Source organism: Schistocerca piceifrons, chromosome 11, assembly GCF_021461385.2.
Source record: "Schistocerca piceifrons isolate TAMUIC-IGC-003096 chromosome 11, iqSchPice1.1, whole genome shotgun sequence".
Taxonomy (NCBI): Eukaryota; Metazoa; Arthropoda; class Insecta; order Orthoptera; family Acrididae; genus Schistocerca; species Schistocerca piceifrons.
The window spans coordinates 156,461,388-156,482,287 of NC_060148.1; the positions used below are offsets into that span (position 1 = coordinate 156,461,388).

Below are 20,900 nucleotides of genomic sequence, written 5' to 3' on the forward strand. Positions count from 1 at the left end.
GAAATCCATGAGCCAGATGAAGTCGCTTGCCATGTTCCAGAGAAAGCCTCTCAGTGTGCAAGGCAGGACAGAGGGTAGTATTACTGGTGATTGGAAGCTCCGGTGTTAGGTGTGTAATGGCACCATTTAGAGAAACGGCTGTATAGGAGGGGAAGGAATCCAATGTGCATACTGGGAGGAGTCTTTACAGATAAGAAATGGGTGCTTCTGGATACCATGAAAGACATGGAATAGCCAGCAGTAGGTGGTGGCTCACGTTGGTGCTAACAATATGTGCCACATTGGATTGGAAGAGGTTCTCTCAGGTTTCAGGTGACTGGCTAGTAAAGACTGCCAGTCTTGTGTGCGAAATGAAGGCATAGCTCACCATCTGAAGCATCATGGGCAGAACTGAAGGTGGTTCTTCTATACAGAGTGGAGTGAAGTCTGAATCAGAGTCCCAGACAGTTCTGCAGCTGTGTAGGTTGCAGATTCCTAGAACACCGAAAGAGGGTAGATACAACACAGTAAGTATCGTAGCTGTAAATTGTTGTAGTTGCATTAGAAAAGAACGAGGGCTCAAAGTGCTAACAGAAAGCACTGAATCTCAAATCGTTATAGGTATTTAAATAAGTTCAGCCGAAATTTTTGAAGGGACCTAAGTATGTTCACAAAGAATAGATGAAATACATTTGGTGGTGTAGTGTTCATTGCTGTTTGGAGTAGTTTACCTTGTAGTGAAATTTAAGTAGATAGCTCCTGTGAGGTAGTAAGGGTAGCGATCAATTAAAAGTTCTGATCTCAGATGTCATGGTCTATCTGTAAAACTACCTCTTCCTGACGTTTCGTTGCCTACTGCAGCCAACATCTTCGGAGGTGAGTAAACGATGGCTGCCAGGCCATGGATTTCCCATTTATATAGTGTGCATAGAGGGCACCAACATATGTCACATGGGGCAGACTATAAGTCTATCTCTGACTAACATCATTATTCTTGAATGAATGTAATCGATCGTCACATCATTGGAACAAAGTCGACCACAATATCCTGTCTAACTTTAAGACGTCCTCTTTTGTGATGAAATCATTGTGGTGTTCCAGAATTTCTATAGCTTTCCTATACATACGTGCATAATAATCGATGTTCTGGCTAACACGCTTGTCTCACTAAATTTTATTTCATGACCACCTTCCTTAAAAACATGTTTCGGTACAGCTGATTGTCGGTATATCTCAGTCTACAGTTCCTTTTGTGTTCAGTTGGCCAAAACTTTCCCAATACAGTCCGTAATATTGTGAATAAATGGAAGAAAAACTTTTCCAGCTGACAGTTGTTGCTGCATGTTGTCACATACTTTTCTTCTAGGATGAAGTGCTCGCTCGATGTCGTTGTCGGCGTATCCATTTTTCTTAGCAGCCATTCGTAAATGATTTAGATCAACTTGAAAATAAACTTACTAGCTCTGTCCACCAATGTTTTAATTACACCTCTCTTCTTCCTGGGATGATGGTTCGAATGCTTATGGAGGTATTAGTCGATGTGTGTTTCTTTTGTATACACCTTATGCCCTAGAATCCCATTGCCTGTTTAATTGCTGATACGTCCAAAAAATTTAGTTGCCATTTCTCTGTTTCTCCATAGTAAATTGTATCTTTGGATTAATACTATTCAGATACACCAAGAAACCGTACAGTTCCTCTCTACTGTGATTCCATATCAAAAAAGTCCCATCCACGTACCGACACCACTTTCAAGGACTTTTTCTGCCTGACTGCAGTGCTTACTGTTCAAAAAATTCCATGAAAAGAGTAGCAACAGCTGGACTCAGAGGGCTGCCCATGGCCACGCCGTCTGTTTGTTCGTGAAACTCATTATCATACTGGAAGGTGCTTCAGTCTGGAACCGCGCGACCGCTACAGTCGCAGGTTCGAATCCTGCCTTGGGCATGGATGTGTATGATGTCCTTAGGTTAGTTAGGTTTACGTAGTTCTAAGTTCTAGCGGACTGATGACCTGAGATGTTAAGTCCCATAGTGCTCAGCGCCAAATAAATCATGGACAGGCAATGTTGGGACCTCCATAGCCTGGCAGCCAGTCATTGACTCACTGCTACCCGCAGTTGGTAACGAAACGTCAGGAAGTAGTAGTTTTACAGATTGACCATGGCCTCTCAGGTCATAAGTTTTAACTAATGGGGATGCTGACTGTGAAAGCCTATACAGTGTGATAAGTACAGGTGGAGCTTACACCTACGAACTGGAATAAATTAATAAGTTCCCTTCACCAATGCTCTGACTTCGATGAAACATGCTGAACAGTTCAAAGAAAACTTGTCATTTGAAATAGGTATGCCACTCGTAGAATTAGAGTTGGTGGGAACTTTCGTCTACCCTCGATATATTGGCGAAAATACAATGTCAGTGGTAGGCATAAAACGTCCTCGAAAACCCAACTGAATGGTGTGTCTGAAAATTATTTTGCAGAGTGAGTTCAGAAACCCACTGAAAGTGTAAATGGTTGAGAAAACATCTTTGACATCTTCATAACCATGGCCAAAGAGGGAGCGTAACAGGTACAGGGATTAATGACCAAAATGTTGTTGAGCCATGAAAAGTTCACAAGAGTGAATACTGTAACATCAAAACTCTCCAAAATAAACTCAGAATACATGCCCTTGAAAAAGCAGATAAAAATTCACTTGACACATCCCAAAGAGAGAGTTTCCACTCCTTCAGATAAGTCTTTCTAAGCATAGTCCAGATGTGGTTTAAAGTAAAATAAGTAATAACTGAGAGATACATATCAAATAAATTAATAAGTGGTACTGACACACAACAGGTCAGACCAATGTTTCAGAAGCAATGAAATACACATGCCAAATTTAAAAGAATGCAAAATCCACAGGATTGGCGAAGTTTTACAGAAGCTCGAAATTTAGTGCAAACTTCAATGAGAGAGGCTTTTAATAGTTTCCAGAACGACACTGTGTCGAAATCTGGCAGAAAACCCAAAGAAATTCTGGTTGTATGTAAAGTATACAATTGACAAGGTGCATTAATATGGTTAGTTCAAATGGCTCTGAGCACTATGGGACTCAACTGCTGAGGTCATTAGTCCCCTAGAACTTAGAACTAGTTAAACCTAACTAACCTAAGGACATCACAAACATCCATGCCCGAGGCAGGATTCGAACCTGCGACCGTAGCGGTCTTGCGGTTCCAGACTGCAGCACCTTTAACCGCACGGCCACTTCGGCCGGCGGTGCATTAATACCTTCACTGCACGATAACAATTGTAAAGTTATTGACGAAAGTGCTACTAAAGCGAGTTACTGAAGACGGATTTTATCAATTCCTTCACAGGAAAAGCAAAGTATTCCAGAATTCTAATTAAGAATAACTGCCTATATGAGTAACTTAGAAGTGGGTATCCTAAATGTGTTGGAGTAGCTTAACACTTAAGAAAGGCAATGCCTCTGGGGCAGACTGTACACCACCCACGTTAAGAAAGGCAATGCCTCTGGGGCAGACTGTACACCACCCACGTTTAGAAAGGCAATGCCCCTGGGGCAGACTATACACCACCCAGGTTCCTTTCAGAATTGCTGATACAATAGCTCCATACTTAGCAGTCATATGCAACTCTTCAATTGCAGAAAGATCAGTACCCAAAGACAGGAACGTAGCACAAATTAGACCGGAACCCAAGAAAGGAAATGGGAGTAATCCGACGAAATGCCCACCCATACCACTAGCTTCACTTTGCAGTAGGATTTTGGAAAATATAATCTGTTTGAACATTGTGAATGACCTTCAAGATATCATTTATGGACAAATAACCAACACATATTCGGAGAACATAATTCTTGTGAAACACAAAAAGCTCTTTATTCTCGCAAAATAATGACTGATTTGGGCAGATGATATTACATTGATTTTTTTTTTTTTTTGTTTTACAGAAAGCTTTTGCCTCTGTTCCTCACAAGTGATTTCCGATTACGTTGTGTGCCCCTGGAGTATCATCCTAATTGTTTGCACTTATTCGTGATTTTGTACCAGGAAGGTAACAGTTCGTAATATCTGACAGAAAGTCATCGAAGTAATATCTGACGTTTCCCAAGTAAGTGTTATAGGCCCTTTCTTGTACCTGATCTATGTACACGATTTAAGAGACAATCTGAGAAGCTCTCTTTGATTGTTTGCAGATTATGCTGTCATTTACCTTATTGTAAAGTCATCAGATGATCAAAACGAATTGTGAAGTGATAAAGATGTCTTTAAGATGTGAAAAATGACATTTGACTGTAAATAATGGAAAGTATGAAGTAAACCACATGAGTATTGAAATAAATGTGCTAAATTTCGTTACCACGATAAATCATACAAACCTAAAAGCTGTGAACTCAACGAAATACATATGGATTACACTTATGAGTAAATTAAATCATAACATTCATATAGATAATGCTCTGGAGGAAGCAAACCAAAGATTGGTTTTTTGGCAGACAACTTGGAAAATGTAACAAGTCTACTAAAGAAACTGCTTACACTGTGCTTGTCTGTCCTCTTGTGGAGTATTGCAGTGTGGTGTGGGACATCAAAGAAATTTAAAGGATAGCAGCTGTTTTTGTATTATCACGAAATCAAGGAGAGAGTGCTATGGATACGATACATGAACTGGGATGGTGGTAGTTAGAACAAAGGCGTTTTTCGCTAGAGCCAGAGATTTTCGTGAAATTTCAAACACGAATTTTGTCGTCAGAGTTTGATAATATTTTGTTGGCGCCCATCTATGTAGGGAGAAATTATCATCATAGTAAATTACGAGAAATCAGAGCTCACATGGAAAAGTGTAACCCTGTTCGCAATGAGAGTGGAATGGTAGAGAAGTAAATAAAAAATTATGGTTCGATGCACATCTGCCAGGCCCTTAATCGTAAATTGCAGAGTTACCATGTAGATATAGATCGTCAGGCATCATCGTCATCTTACATATATGCTTGTGGGCTTCGGACATTTAGGTGATGTGGCTGATAATTGTCTCAGAGCCACTTGCTCTACACATATTTACTGATACTGTTCTCATTACATCTTCTGGAATACCTTAGCAACAACAGCAAATTGTGTCAATATCTTCATCATCAGCACTCACGTTACAGTTTACCATGGACAAAAAGTTAATTAACTGAATATAGAAAATCGGATACTTAGCAGTGAGATTTCTATTTTGTTTTTAATATGTACAGTCGACGTCTTAATCAGTCATTGTCAAGATGCAAATGCTGAGAGAGTGCTGTGCATAGATGTTTCAAAAAGAAAGTAGAACCTCCTACTGATACAATAGTAACAAAACATAATGAGAGTTTGTAACACCTCCGATTTATTTCGACCCGACCTGATCTGATCGAATAGCAGCCCAATAATTATTATTAATGTGACCGTGTACCTAATGGGGCTGGCAATCGGAATTGACTGCTACGGAAGTTGTTACTTTCCAGTTCGTCCTTCTCAAATGCTGTAATAATGAAATGTCTGGTAACAAGAAAAACACCAACACAGTTTCACTAATCACGAACCTATATTCGTCTCAAAAGCACAAAAGGAGGAGACAGCCACTGCCTTCGTCATACATATCTAAATACGGCTAATCTCAGCACAGGCCTCTTCATTTCTCATTATCGTCACACGTTAATCCATCTCTGCAATCCAAAGAGATGCCGGCGCGGTAGACGCAAAACCAAAATATCGGCACTAGAATATCACTAATCACTTGAGTAATAATACTTCACTTTCCCGGTATTATTCTAGCACAAAGGGGTTAAACCGCGGCGATGGCAACTCCCTTTCTCGTTAAAGCCTTGCATTACAACAACTGGCCTCCACACACCTCTGCCCGCAATATGGGACTGACTCAACTCCACACTCGCTCTCGCAACACGACACAATCGATTGTTCGCCCTATCGACCGGTGCCGAGTGCAAACTTATAGTAAGGGCCTACGGACCCCTTACATCCCTGCCCTCGAAAACTTCTTTGGAGCCTCGGGCGTAAAAGAATTGGCAAGGAAAATTAGATATCATTACATCTGAACAAAACACACAGTGTAAATAATTAATGAAATTACAATTCACCAAATAATCCCTCGACTCCGGTATGGGCTGCCTCCACAATAATATTCTACAAAAGGTTATTACATCTCACAAACATGGCATTGTCCAAATTACAATTTTTTTATCAAGCAGCAATAATCCTCTATAGCCCATATTGAATGCCTCACACAACATACAATCAAAAATTATTACGTAAACAAATGACATATGAATTATTATATTACAAATTAGTTGTTACAGGTTTTACACCCATTCTCAGGTAATCGTCGATATGAAATATGAAGTTCTAGTTATAATACATCAGAAAGTACAATGCAAATAAACATTCCCCTTTTTCAAATGTCCGTTTAACAACTAAATGTTCTAAACATGTCTTAGTAGGTCCATTCTGGTCCTTTTAGCTCTCACTCTTGACCAGACCTCGTCTGGTGTGTCATTCAGTTTTCCGGTCTCTCCGCCTCTTCTATATGCACTGTGTCATTCATTCGCCTATCCCTTCCTCTCTCATGATTTCTTGGTTCTTCACTCCTTCTCCAATCATTTCTCCATTGCCGTTCACCACCATGGTTCCTATACCTGTGGCCTCCACCTCTTCCTCTATAATCAGACGAATTATTAAAATGATTCCTTTGGTCATTACTTCCCTCTCGGTTTTGATCATTAGCTTGATTGTGTTCCTGTGATCGAACAGATTCCAACTGTTCCAGTATCTCCATCAAGACCTCCCTATCTTTAATTGGGATCCTGGATACAGTTTCTTGCATTTTCCGGTTCAATCTTCTTTTTATCGCAGATATATCATCACTCAGGGGTTGCTCCAAGGTCTCGTTCAATTCCCACAAATGTTCGGCAAACTCTCTCAACGCTCCTCTCCATGTATTAAGTGACTTGCGGTGTAGTAGGTCCTCAATTGCTGCACACTGATGACTTTTGGACCAGTATTTCTTCAAGAATTCCCCTTCAAACTGATCAAAACTAGTAGTCCCTTTCTTCTTCCTGACTCCCCAAGTGAAGGCCTCACTTTCCATTGCAACCCTCTGGTTATCCTCTTCTCGTTGCACGGCTATAGCATTTCTCAGATTGACAGCCAGTTGGTTTTGCCTATCTCCTATCCCCTTAACCGCATGATTGCATTGTTTCTGCCTCTGCATCACCTCGGTGATTCGGTGACTGCAATTTGTTTCCACTTCGGTGGTCCTTTCTCCCAATTCGGCTTTAGTTTCTTCAATATCGTCTTCTATCTTTTTTGTTAACTTTCCTTCCATCTTCTCCACGTCTCCCTGGACTTGGTCTATGCTCTTCTGTAGCTTACTCTCTCTCTCTCTCTCTCTCTCTCTCTCGTTGATGTCCATCTTCAGCTGTTCTTGTAACTCCTGCATTTCCTTCTTCAGATTATATTCCATCTTTATTCGCGATGTTTTGAGCTCTTGTGTTAGAGTTTCTTTAATTGACTTTTCTAAGTTTTCTTTGGTTTCTTGTAAATCTTCCTTAAATGATTTTCGGAATATTTCAAAACTTTTTCTAGTTTCTTGGAAATCTTCCTTTAATGATTCTCTGAATTCTTCTACCATTTCTCTTGTTGCCTTGGCCTCCTTTAACAACTCTGCTAACATCGACCGTATATCTGCATCCTCTGAAACTGGCTTACCTCTCGTCGTTTGTCCCGGTGTCTTGGGATAACTAGTTGAATGTGCTAATGGGCTTTCTAATGACAATCCACAATCACTGATTCCTGAATCATCTCTTGTCTTCCTGTCCTGTCCCTTTCCTTTCAACTGCTGCCTCACAAACCTGTTTATCTTCGGTAGACATGTTTGGTTTATTTTTAATGCACAGGCAAGTAATATAAAATAACCTCTAGTAACCCAAAACACTCCTAATTACCACGAAACTAATCAAACAGTAACTGTGGTATCTTCAGTTAATCCCAAAATAGGTACAATACGTATGAATACTGAACATAACGACTCTCAAAACCTAATAATTTCAAATATCAATTTTCACATACACAATTTATGTAAAATGTTTTAAATAAGATAAATCACACCATTCATTAAATCTATAACTGTAAAATCCCCAAAAACAATGAGCATATCTGTATAATCACCATTTAGACAGCACAGCATGCATCAATAAGTATGCTATATTTCAGAGTATGTTTCGCAAACTTTTCGGAAATTACTGTAATTGGGCACTTCTCCTAAGGTGAAACACAGTTTAAAACTGTTTATTTATCGTGAAGACAGTACACTGCAATTTAATGTTATGCTAACCAGTCGTCTTCACTCACCAACTGACGTTACCACGAGTCGCGATGTTTTGATGTTTGAAGAGGGCATGGGGCTCTACTGCCGCCGGAGCCGCGTGAAGTCGCGCTGAAGATCTGTGGCGAGTCGTCGTAGATCTCAGTCGGCTGCTCCGTGGCGCTGCAGGCGGGCCTAGTTTGTAGGTCGGCCGCTAGATGCCAGGTCGGCGCTCGGTGTTTCGAAGTCGCGCTGAAGACCCGTGGCGAGTCGTCGTAGTTCTCAGGCGGCCGCTCCGTGGCGCTGCAGGCAGGTGTAGTTTGTAGTTCAGCTGCTAGATGCCGGGTTGGGGCTCGAGGTCTCGCTGATTGCTGTCAGTGTAGTGCGTCTGCACCTGACCTACTCCTTGCACAGGTAGTTGGGATGACGTGTGAAATCACCTCGCGGATCGAAGCTCTTTGGCGCAGATGCTACACGGGTCTGCGTGACTTCACTCAACAATTGCTTCGCCACATATATTGTCGCCTGCATAACAGTTTATGGGTCCACACGAAATTACTCGATTTTCATCATTCAAAAAGCAATTTCAGTCAAATACTACTATTAAACACTTCTTTAAAGCTTTCGTGACGAATTCTTGACTCGTTTTGCTGTTGTAATGTTCACACGTCTTTCTTTGGTGTTCACTTTTCACAGTTTTTCTCGCGGATTTACGCGTTTGCACATTATAACACAGTTTATCGACACTATTACTCTTATCTAATATGGCGAAAAAACAGTTTATTCACAATCGTAAGATGCTATTACTTCGTATTGTTCAAAATGCACTGTTTCTTGGCGCGATTTTAAAGTTTATACTCTGTCTCGATCCGAAATTGAAAAAATATTTTCTCGCGTTAAGCAAGATAAAATTGCCTATTGTTCTTTACAATTCGTCTGAAAACTGAACAATGTCCTGTCACGGTCGCCAAGGTGTAACACCTCCGATTTATTTCGACCCGACCTGATCTGATCGAATAGCAGCCCAATAATTATTATTAATGTGACCGTGTACCTAATGGGGCTGGCAATCGGGATTGACTGTTACGGAAGTTGTTACTTTGCAGTTCGTCCTTCTCAAATGCTGTAATAATGAAATGTCTGGTAACAAGAAAAACACCAACACAGTTTCACTAATCACGAACCTATATTCGTCTCAAAAACACAAAAGGAGGAGACAGCCACTGCCTTCGTCATACATATCTAAATACGGCTAATCTCAGCACAGGCCTCTTCATTTCTCATTATCGTCACACATTAATCCATCACTGCAATCCAACACTGCAATCCAAAGAGATGCCGGCGCGGTAGACGCGAAACCAAAATATCAGCACTAGAAGATCACTAATCACTTGCGTAATAATACTTCTTCACTTTCCCGGTATTATTCTAGCACAAAGGGGTTAAACCGCGGCGATGGCAACTCCCTTTGTCGTTAAAGCCTTGCATTACAACAACTGGCCTCCACACACCTCTGCCCACAACATGGGACTGACTCAACTCCACACTCGCTCTCGCAACATGACACAATCGATTGTTCGCCCTATCGACCTATGCCGATTGCAAACTTATAGTAAGGGCCTACGGACCCCTTACAAGTTACAGGTAGACCAGTTTTTAAACGTTTCTTGTATGGACAGGCATTTTATACAATTCGAACATATGCAACACTTCATACATGTTAATTGCAGTAACGTCATACGACATAATGGGCTCAGAGGTGTATGGTGCACGGGGCAAAGTGTGCTGCATGATAGTTGATGGAGCACTTGCCATGGGAGTGGAGGTGTTCATGGCTGGATGCTTATGCTCATAACAGTGAATATGCATTTGAACTGTACTGAAATCTTGGTCCTGTGCATGCAGAGCCGAGGGCACTTCGAACAGGAGCTGCTATATCTACAAGTAACAGAAGCACAAGGAGGAGGCACAAGGGTCCTCTCATCCCTCTCCTTCTCCCCTCCCCTCCCCTCCCATATCCCCTTTCCATCCTGTGCACCTCAGGCACTAGTTCCTTTCCTGTTTTCTCTCTAACTCTCCCACCCTCCCTTCCTCTCTCTGTCTCCCATGTATCTCCCCAGCCCGTATCTCCAGGTAGGTTGAGATTCCTAAACTGCCAGAAAATTCTATACAGGCTTATAAATCCATAACCATTCAATGTATTGGTAAGGTTTATAGCTCCTATCGAAACGATACCATCTTTTAACATGGAAAAATGTACTTCACCCAATAAAAAGTTTTTCACCTTAGGAAGCGCGTTTCTAGCTGGGAAATCTGGAAATTTTTTCTTGTTTGTATATACACCCAGTTAAGAAGGTATCTCTTTCGTATGAAATGAAGTGCCTATTGAGAAGAAATGCCGTGCACAGGTGGTACAGCTGTTTTATCAGAACAGCAGCACTGCGTTGCAGGAATATCATTGAAATAAATGGCTGTGAAGAGGCCCCATGTCAATAAATGTGTTGAAGAATACAATCAAGGAAATAAGTGAATTGGGTGGTGCAGCAGATTGCCATAGCGGTTGTTGAAGTTGCTTTTAGCTACAGCTAATCACGCAGCAGATGCCTCAAATTCTGCAGTAAACGCTAGCGTTCTCACAGGATCTCTCTCTCTCTCCCTCCCTCCCTCCCTACCTCCCTACCTCCCTCCCTCCCTACCTCCCTCCCTACCTCCCTCCCTCCCTACCTCCCCCCTTCCCTACCTCCCCCCTTCCCTACCTCCCTCCTTCCCTACCTCCCTCCTTCCCTACCTCCCTCCTTCCCTACCTCCCTCCTTCCCTACCTCCCTCCTTCCCTACCTCCCTCCTTCCCTACCTCCCTCCTTCCCTACCTCCCTCCTTCCCTCCTTAGTAGGTGGAACCAGATGTAATAGTTTTACGGTGATGTAAGAAACGACCCACCAGGGTAGCCGAGAACACTAACACACTGCTTCCCGGATTCCAGTAGGCGTGCTGACCCCGGATCGAATCCACATGGCAGATTAGCGACGAAGGGCCAGTGTGCCGGCCATCCTGGATGTGGTTTTTAGGTAGTTTTCTTCACCCTGCTAGGTGAATAGCAGGCTGGTCCCCACATTCCACTTCAGTTACACAGCTTGCAGACATTCGCATTTTCCCATGGATTACACTGGATGGAAACAGTTGGGGAACACTAATTCACTAATTATGTCCCAGAACGGGGGGAGGGACTTTGGGAATGGCGACCCCATCGTAATACCAGCCTGTATAATATGTAATGGCACTTTGCAACAAGCCTCGGCCAAAAGACTGAGTAAAGGTTGCGAAGTCCCATTGATCTGCCAACCCAACTGGTTGTTGGATAGAGGAGTACTGGCGTAGATAAATCGAATGTAAGAAACTGTTTTTGTTCATAATGACAGCCCTTTGGTTGGAAAACTGAGAGAACAAAGGAAGGAATAAAATAGAGGTAACAGCTATCATCCCAAAATTTTTAACAAATGTGTTGTAAACCATCAGCGGTGTTACCGTCCAGGCTGTAGTATGTGTGTTGATAAAATACATGTGCACTTCCATCATCACTGCAACCATCAAAAAGAAACACAAAGTATATCTATTTTAAAAAGCTGATAAGAATGCTCTTAACGCCCTCTTAAGAGAGAGTCTTCACTCCTTCCGATCTGATCATGTAAGTGTAGAAAAGTTGTGGTATGTTTTCAAAGAGATAGTATCGACAGCAATTGAGAGATAAATGCCACATAAAGTAATAAGTGATGGGACTCATCCGCCATGGTACACTACGTGGGTCAGATCGTTGTTGCAGAAGCAACGAAAAAAGCATGCCAAATTTAAAAGAGCGCAAAATCCTCAAGATTGGCAAAGTTTTACAGAAGTTCGAAATATGGCGCGTACTTCAATGCGAGATGCTTTCGATAATTTCCACAACGAAATTTTGTCTCGAAATCTGACAGAAAACCAAAAGAGATTCTGGTCATACATAAGGCACACCAGTGGCAACATGCAATACCTTCACTGTGCGATAACAACGGTGAAGTCACTGAAGATAGTGCCACTAAAGCAGATTTATTAAACACGGTTTTCCGAAACTCCTTCACCAAAGAAGACGAAGTAAATATTCCTGAATTCCAATCAAGAACAACTGCCAAGATGAGAAATATAGAAGTAGATATCCTCGGAGTAACAAAGCAGCTTAAATCACTTAATAATGGCAAAGCCTCTGGTCCGGACTGTATACCAGTCAGGTTCCTCTGAGTATGCTGATAAAATAGCTCCATATTTAGCAATAATATACGACAACTCGCTCACCGAAAGATCCTTACCTAAAGACTGGAAAATTGCTCAAGTCACACAAATACCCAAAAAGGGAAGTAGGAATAATTCGCTAAATTTAAGGCCTATATCACTATCGTCGATTTGCAGTAGGGTTTTGGAACATATACTGTATTCAAACATTATGAAGTACCTCGAACAAAACGTTTTATTGACACAGTCAGCATGTTTTCAGAAAAATATCGTTCTTGTGAGACACAACTGACTCTTTATACTCTGAAGTAATAAGTGTTATTGACAAGGAATGTCAAATTGATTCCATATTTTTAGATTTACAGAAGGCTTTCGACACTGTTCCTCACAGGCGTCTACCAACCAAACTGTGTGCCTACGGAGTATCGCCTCAGTTGTGCGACTGGATTCGTGATTTCATGTCATAAAGGTCACAGTTCGTACTAATTGACGGAAAGTCATCGAGTAAAACAAGTATTATCCGGCGTTCCCCGCTATTGTTCCTCGAGCCGGCCGCAGTGGTCTCGCGGTTCTAGGCGCGCAGTCCGGAACCATGCGACCGCTACGGTCGCAGGTTCGAATCCTGCCTCGGGCATGGATGTGTGTGATGTCCTTAGGTTAGTTAGGTTTAAGTAGTTCTAAGTTCTAGGGGACTTATGACCACAGCAGTTGAGTCCCATAGTGCTCAGAGCCATTTGAACCATATTGTTCCTGATCTACTCTCCTGGAAATGGAAAAAAGAACACATTGACACCGGTGTGTCAGACCCACCATACTTGCTCCGGACACTGCGAGAGGGCTGTACAAGCAATGATCACATGCACGGCACAGCGGACACACCAGGAACCGCGGTGTTGGCCGTCGAATGGCGCTAGCTGCGGAGCATTTGTGCACCGCCGCCGTCAGTGTCAGCCAGTTTGCCGTGGCATACGGAGCTCCATCGCAGTCTTTAACACTGGTAACATGCCGCGACAGCGTGGACGTGAACCGTATGTGCAGTTGACGGACTTTGAGCGAGGGTGTATAGTGGGCATGCGGGAGTCCGGGTGGACGTACCGCCGAATTGCTCAACACGTGGGGCGTGAGGTCTCCACAGTACATCAATGTTGTCGCCAGTGGTCGGCGGAAGGTGCACGTGCCTGTCGACCTGGGACCGGACCGCAGCGACGCACGGATGCACGCCAAGACCGTAGGATCCTACGCAGTGCCGTAGGGGACCGCACCGCCACTTCCCAGCAAATTAGGCACACTGTTGCTCCTGGGGTATCGGCGAGGACCATTCGCAACCGTCTCCATGAAGCTGGGCTACGGTCCCGCACACCGTTAGGCCGTCTTCCGCTCACGCCCCAACATCGTGCAGCCCGCCTCCAGTGGTGTCGCGACAGGCGTGAATGGAGGGACGAATGGAGACGTGTCGTCTTCAGCGATGAGAGTCGCTTCTGCCTTGGTGCCAAGGATGGTCGTATGCGTGTTTGGCGCCGTGCAGGTGAGCGCCACAATCAGGACTGCATACGACCGAGGCACACAGGGCCAACACCCGGCATCATGGTGTGGGGAGCGATCTCCTACACTGGCCGTACACCACTGGTGATCGTCGAGGGGACACTGAATAGTGCACGGTACATCCAAACCGTCATCGAACCCATCGTTCTACCATTCCTAGACCGGCAAGGGAACTTGCTGTTCCAACAGGACAATGCACGTCCGCATGTATCCCGTGCCACCCAACGTGCTCTAGAAGGTGTAAGTCAACTACACTGGCCAGCAAGATCTCCGGATCTGTCCCCCATTGAGCATGTTTGGGACTGGATGAAGCGTCGTCTCACGCGGTCTGCACGTCCAGCACGAACGCCGGTCCAACTGAGGTGCCAGGTGGAAATGGCATGGCAAGCCGTTCCACAGGACTACATCCAGCATCTCTACGATCGTCTCCATGGGAGAATAGCAGCCTGCATTGCTGCGAAAGGTGGATATACACTGTACTAGTGCCGACATTGTGCATGCTCCGTTGCCTGTGTCTATGTGCCTGTGGTTCTGTCAGTGTGATCATGTGATGTATCTGACCCCAGGAATGTGTCAATAAAGTTTCCCCTTCCTGGTACAATGAATTCACGGTGTTCTTATTTCAATTTCCAGGAGTGTATATTAACAACATAAGAGACAATCAGGGTAGCCGTCTTAAATTGTTTGCAGATGATTGTCATTTACTGTCTTGTAAAGTCATCACATGATAAAAACGACTTACAAAATGATTTAGATAAGATATCTGTATGGTGCAAATAGTGGCAACTGACCCTGAATAAGGGAAAGTATGAAGTTATTCACATGAGTCCTATAAGAAGTGTGCTAAATTACGATTACACGATAGTCACACAAAACTGAAGGCTGTAAATTCAACTAAATACTTACGGATTACAAATAACCTGAATTCGAACGATCACATAGATAATATTGTGGGTAGAGAAAAAGGGAGAGAAGGAAACATAGTAGGTGAATATGGATAGGGGGTAATAAATGAAAGAGGAAGCCGTCTGGTAGAATTTTGCACAGATCATAACTTAATCATAGCTAACACTTCGTTATAGAACCATAAAAGAAGGTTGTACACATGGAAGAATCCTGGAGATACTAGAAGGGATCAGATAGATTATATAATGGTAAGACAGAGACTTATGAACCAGGTCTTAAATTGTAAGACATTTCCAGTGGCAGATGTGGACTCTGACCACAATCTATTGGTTATGAACTGTATATTAAAACTGAAGAAACTGCAATGGGAATTTAAGGAGATGGGACCTGGATAAACAGACTAAATCGGAGGTCGTACAGAGTTTCAGGGAGAGGATAAGGGAACAATTGTCACGAATGGGGGAAAGAAATACAGTAGAAGAAGAATAGGTAGCTTTGAGGAATGAAATAGTGAAGGCAGCTGAGGATCAAGTAGGTAAAAAGACGTGGGCTAGTAGAAATCCTTGGGTAACAGAAGAAATATTGAGTGTAATTGATGAAAGGAGAAAATATTAAAATGCAGTAAATGAAGCAGGCAAAAAGGAATACAAACGTCTCAAAAATGAGATCGACAGGAAGTGCAAAATAGCTAATCAGGGACAAATGTAAGGCTGTAAAGGGTCATCTCATGAGGGGTAAGGTAGATACTGCCTACAGGAAAATTAGAGAGACCTTCAGAGAAAAGAGAGTCACTTGCATGAATATAAATAGCTCTGATGGAAACCCAGTCGTAAGTAAAGAAGGGAAAGCAGAAAGGTGGAAGGAGTATACAGGGTGTTACAAAAAGGTACGGCCAAACTTTCAGGAAACATTCCTCACACACAAAGAAAGAAAATATGTCATGTGGACATATGTCCGGAAACGCTTACTTGCCATGTTGGAGCTCATTTTATTACTTCTCTTCAAATCACATTAATCATGGAATGGAAACACACAGCAACAGAACATACCAGCGTGACTTCAAACATTTTGTTACAGGAAATGTTCAAAATGTCCTCAGTTAGCGAGGATACATGCATCCACCCTCCGTCGAATGGAATCCCTGATGCGCTGATGCATCCCTGGAGAATGGCGTATTGTAACACAGCCGTCCACAATACGAACATGAAGAGTCTCTACATTTGGTACCAGGGTTACATAGACAAGAGCTTTCAAATGCCCCCATAAATGAAAGTCATGAGGGTTGAGGTCAGGAGAGCGTGGAAGCCATGGAATTGGCCTGCCTCTACCAATCCATCGCTCACCAAATCTGTAGTTGAGAATGTACAAACACTTCAACTGAAAAGTGCAGGAGCTCCATCGTACATGAACCACATGTTGTGTCATACTTGTAAAGGCACATGTTCTAGCAGCACAGGTAGAGTATCCTGTATGAAATCATGATAACGTGCTCCATTGAGCGTAGGTGGAAGAACATGGGGCCCAATAAAGACATCACCAACAATGCCTGCCCAAATGTTCACAGAAAATTTGTGTTGATGAAGTGATTTCACAATTGCTTGCGGATTCTCGTCAGCCCACACATGTTGATTGTGAAAATTTACAATTTGATCACGTTGAAGTGAAGCCTTATCCGTAAAGAGAACATTTGCACTGAAATGAGGATTCACACATTGTTGGAGGAACCATTCGCAGAAGTGTACCCGTGGAGGCCAATCAGCTGCCTGCACACGCTGTACGTGGTACCGAAACAACTGGTTCTACCATACCGCTCTCCATTCAGTGACGTGGTCAACATTACCTTGTACAGCAGCAACGTCTCTGATGCTGACATTAGAGTTACCGTCAACCGCACAAAGAATTGCCTCATCCATTCTCCTCGTCATTCTAGGTCTTCCCCAGTCGCGAGTCATAGGCTGGAATTTTCCGTGCTCCCTAAGACGCCGATCGATTGCTTCAAACGACTTCCTGTTGGGACACCTTCGTTCTGGAAATCTGTATCGATACAAACGTACCACGCCACGGCTATTGCCCCATGCTAATCCATACATCAAGTGGGCATCTGCGAACTCCACATTTGTAAACATTGCACTGACTGCAAAACCACATTCGTGATGAACACTAACCTGTTGATGGTACTTACTGATGTGCTCGATGCTAGTACTGTAGAGCAATGAGTCGCATGTCAACACAAGCACCAAATTCAACATTACCTTCCTTCAGTTGGGCCGACTGGTGGTGAATCGAGGAAGTACAGTACATACTGACCAAACTAAAATGAGCTCTAACATGGAAATTAAGCATTTTCGGACACATGTCCACATAACACCTTTCCTTTATTTGTGTGAGAGAAATGTTTCCTGAAAGTTTGGCCGTACCTTTTTGTAACACCTTGTATAGAGGGTCTATACAAGGGCGATGTGCTTGAGGACAATATTATGGAAATGGAAGAGGATTTAGATGAAGATGAAATGGGAGATACGATACTGCATAAAGAGTTTGACAGAGCACTGAAAGATCTGAGTTCAAACAAGGCCCTGGTAGTGGACAACATTCCATTAGAACTACTGATGGCCTTGGAAGAGCCAGTCCTGACAAAACTCCACCATCTGGTGAGCAAGATGTATGAAACATGCGAAATACCTTCAGACTTCAAGAAGAATATAATAATTCCAAGCCCAAAGAAAGCAGGTGTTGACAGATGTGAAAATTACCGAACTTTCAGTTTAAAAAGTCACAGCTGCAAAATACTAACGCGAATTCTTTATAGATGAATGGAAAAACTGGTACAGGTCGGCCTCTGAGAAGATCAGTTTGGATTCCGTAGGAATACTGGAACACGTGAGGAATACTGACTCTACGACTTATCTTAGAAGAAAGATTAAGAAAAGGCAAACCTATGTTTCTAACATTTGTAGACTTAGAGAAAGCTTTTGACAATGTTGACTGGAATACTCTCTTTCAAATTCTAAAGGTGGCAGGGGTAAAATACAGGGAGCTGAAGGCTATTTACATTTTGTATAGAAATCAGATGGCAATTAAGAGTAGAGGGGCATGAAAGGTAAGCAGTGGTTGGGAAGGGACTGAGACAGGATTGTAGCCTCTCCCTGATGTTATTTAATCTGTATATTGAGCGAGCAGTAAAGGAAACAAAAGAAAACTTTGGAGTAAGTATTAAAATCCATGGAGAAGAAATAAAAACTTTCAGGTTCGCCGATGACATTGTAATTCTGTCGGAGACAGCAAAGGACTGAGAAGAGCAGCTGAACAGAATAGACAGTGTCTTGAAAGGAGGATATAAGATGCACATCAACAAAAGCAAAACTAGGATAATGGAATGTAGTTGGGTGATGCTGATCGAATTAGATTAGCTAATGAGCCATTTAAAGTAGTAGGTGAATTTTGCTATTTGGGGGGAAAATAACTAACGATGGACAAAGTAGATAGGATACAAAATGTAGACTCGCAATGGCAAGGAAAGTGTTTCTGAAGAGGAGAAATGTATGAACATCGAGTATAGATTTAACTGTCAGGAAGTCGTTTCTGAAAGTATTTGTATGGAATGTATGGAAGGGAAATATGGAGGATAAATAGTTTGGACAAAAAGAGAATAGAAGCTTTCGAAATGTGGTGCTACAGAAGAATGCTGAAGATAAGGTGGGTAGATCACGTAACTAATGAGGAGGTATTGACTAGAATTGGGGAGAAGAGGAGTTTGTGGCACAACTTGACGAGAAGAAGGGACCGGTTGGTAGGACATGTTCTGAGGCATCAAGGGATCACAAATTTAGCATTGGAGGGCAGCGTGGAGGGTAAAAATCGTAGAGGGAGACCAAGAGATGAATACACTAGCTGATTCAGAAGGATGTACGTTGCAGTAGGTACTGGGAGATGAAGAAGCTTGCACAGGATAGAGTATCATGGAGAGCTGCATCAAACCAGTTTCAGGACTGAAGATAACAACAACAACAGAGCAAACCAAAGACTGCAATTCATTGCAAAAACACTTAGAAGGTGCAACAGGTCTACTAAAGAGACTGCTTACACCACGCTTGTCCACCCCTTTCTGGAGTATTGCTGTGTGGTGTGGGATCTGCGTCAGGTGGGACTGACGGATGACACTGAAAAAGTGAAACAAATGGCAGCTCGTTCTGTATTATCGCGAAATAGGGGACATAGTGTCAGAGACATGGTATGTGAATTGGAGTGGCAATCATGAAAACAAAGGCGTTTTTCGTTGTGACAGGATATTCTCATGAAATTTCAATCACCAGTTTTCTCCTCCGATTGTGAAAACATTCTGTTGGCACCCACTTACATTTGGAGAAATGATCATCACCATAAAATAAGAGAAATCAGGGCTCGCACAGAAAAATGTAAGTGCTCGTTTTTCCTGTGCGCCGTTCGACAGTGGAGTGGTAGACAGTGAGTTTGAAAGTGCTTCATTGAACCATCTGCGAGGCACTTTATTGTGAATAGCATAGTAATCGTGTAGACATAGATGAATTGTTTATCAATGTACCTGCCACACGAAATGCTGTGCAGTGAAGATTAGGGATATGACAGAAGCACCCAGTATCTACACAATGCTTACATGGTGGTCTCTAAAACAATCGATAAATAAAAACCTCAAAATTTATTTATTGCTAAAGCTTTCCAGAAATTCTGTTTCTTATTCTGGTTGGTTTATGGTTGACTGGCATATTGTAAAATTTTAATTGTAAGTTTTGTTTCTAGTACTTTGACAAACAGAAAGGTATTTGTTTGAAATCTTTTTTGCATATTTTTCTGATGTGTTTTATCATTATTGGTGTTCAGTTACTTCACTTACATGTGTATGAAAATACAAGTTGTAAATTATTGAGTTATAAAAGTTACAATATTTAGTGATTCTAGAATCTGACACACCATGATACCAGTTACATTTAAAAAGTCGTGTGATCCAATTATTTGTTCAAAAACACTCTAAATTTACCATATACCATGCCTAAAAAAACTATATACTCAACACAATGGAAAAAAGTGAAAAGGTACAGTCAGAACAATAGAAAACTCTGGAGCCTGCACACCTTCAGTAGTTTGTAATCTTTCATATCCACCTATGTACGTACTGGGGAGCTGAAAAGCATTACAGTATTTTTCTGTGGGAAAGGGTTTAATTGCCGGTATAATAATGAAACCCTGATACTACAGGTGTAGCTCATCCATCAGCTGTTATTACCGCCACTCAGTATGTAGTGTTACCCTTCAGTACTTAATGGGTGATGATGTGACCATTTATGTGTGTGTCCTTCAGTCAACGGTGTTCTACAATGCCAGGAGACCAGATGTTGGGAAGATGTAAAAATTTTCAAGAAGGCTCACTCCAAGTGTACTGGAAAATTTGCAACCATTTCCATTTGTGGAAGGCTTCATATAAGTTGCAGTGCCAAAAACAGTTTTAGATTAAAACCATCTGCACGTGTGTCATTCACATTCATTCATCAGTATGCAAATTTATTACCTTGATTGATGTCACATTGATTCTTGTTCATGAACAGTCATTGTCCAGCTGATCAACAACCATTGAAGATAACAAATGAAAATATTGATGCTTGCACTAGTAATTGATTTATTTGGAATCAAACAAAAAAAATTGTTTACCAGGTGAAATAAATTTACGATTCGTAGAGGTGAAAGTGTTGCCGAAACAAGGAGAATGCACTTACAGGGCTAAAATAATCGAAGAGGAACATTTAGAAATTATTTCTCTTAAATAAATCTGAAATACCTTGAACTTAAAAATTTTGAATTAAAACATGTAACTGATTAATTTTTTGATACA

General features: G+C 42.2%; 1 protein-coding gene across 3 annotated transcripts in view; it reads left to right on the forward strand.

The window, feature by feature from the left end:
• The window catches only part of LOC124720385 (zinc finger protein 43-like), a 120,668-nt gene that overhangs the window by 93,495 nt on the left and 6,273 nt on the right, over window positions 1-20,900 (forward strand). The gene's annotated exons all lie outside the window — the stretch shown is intronic.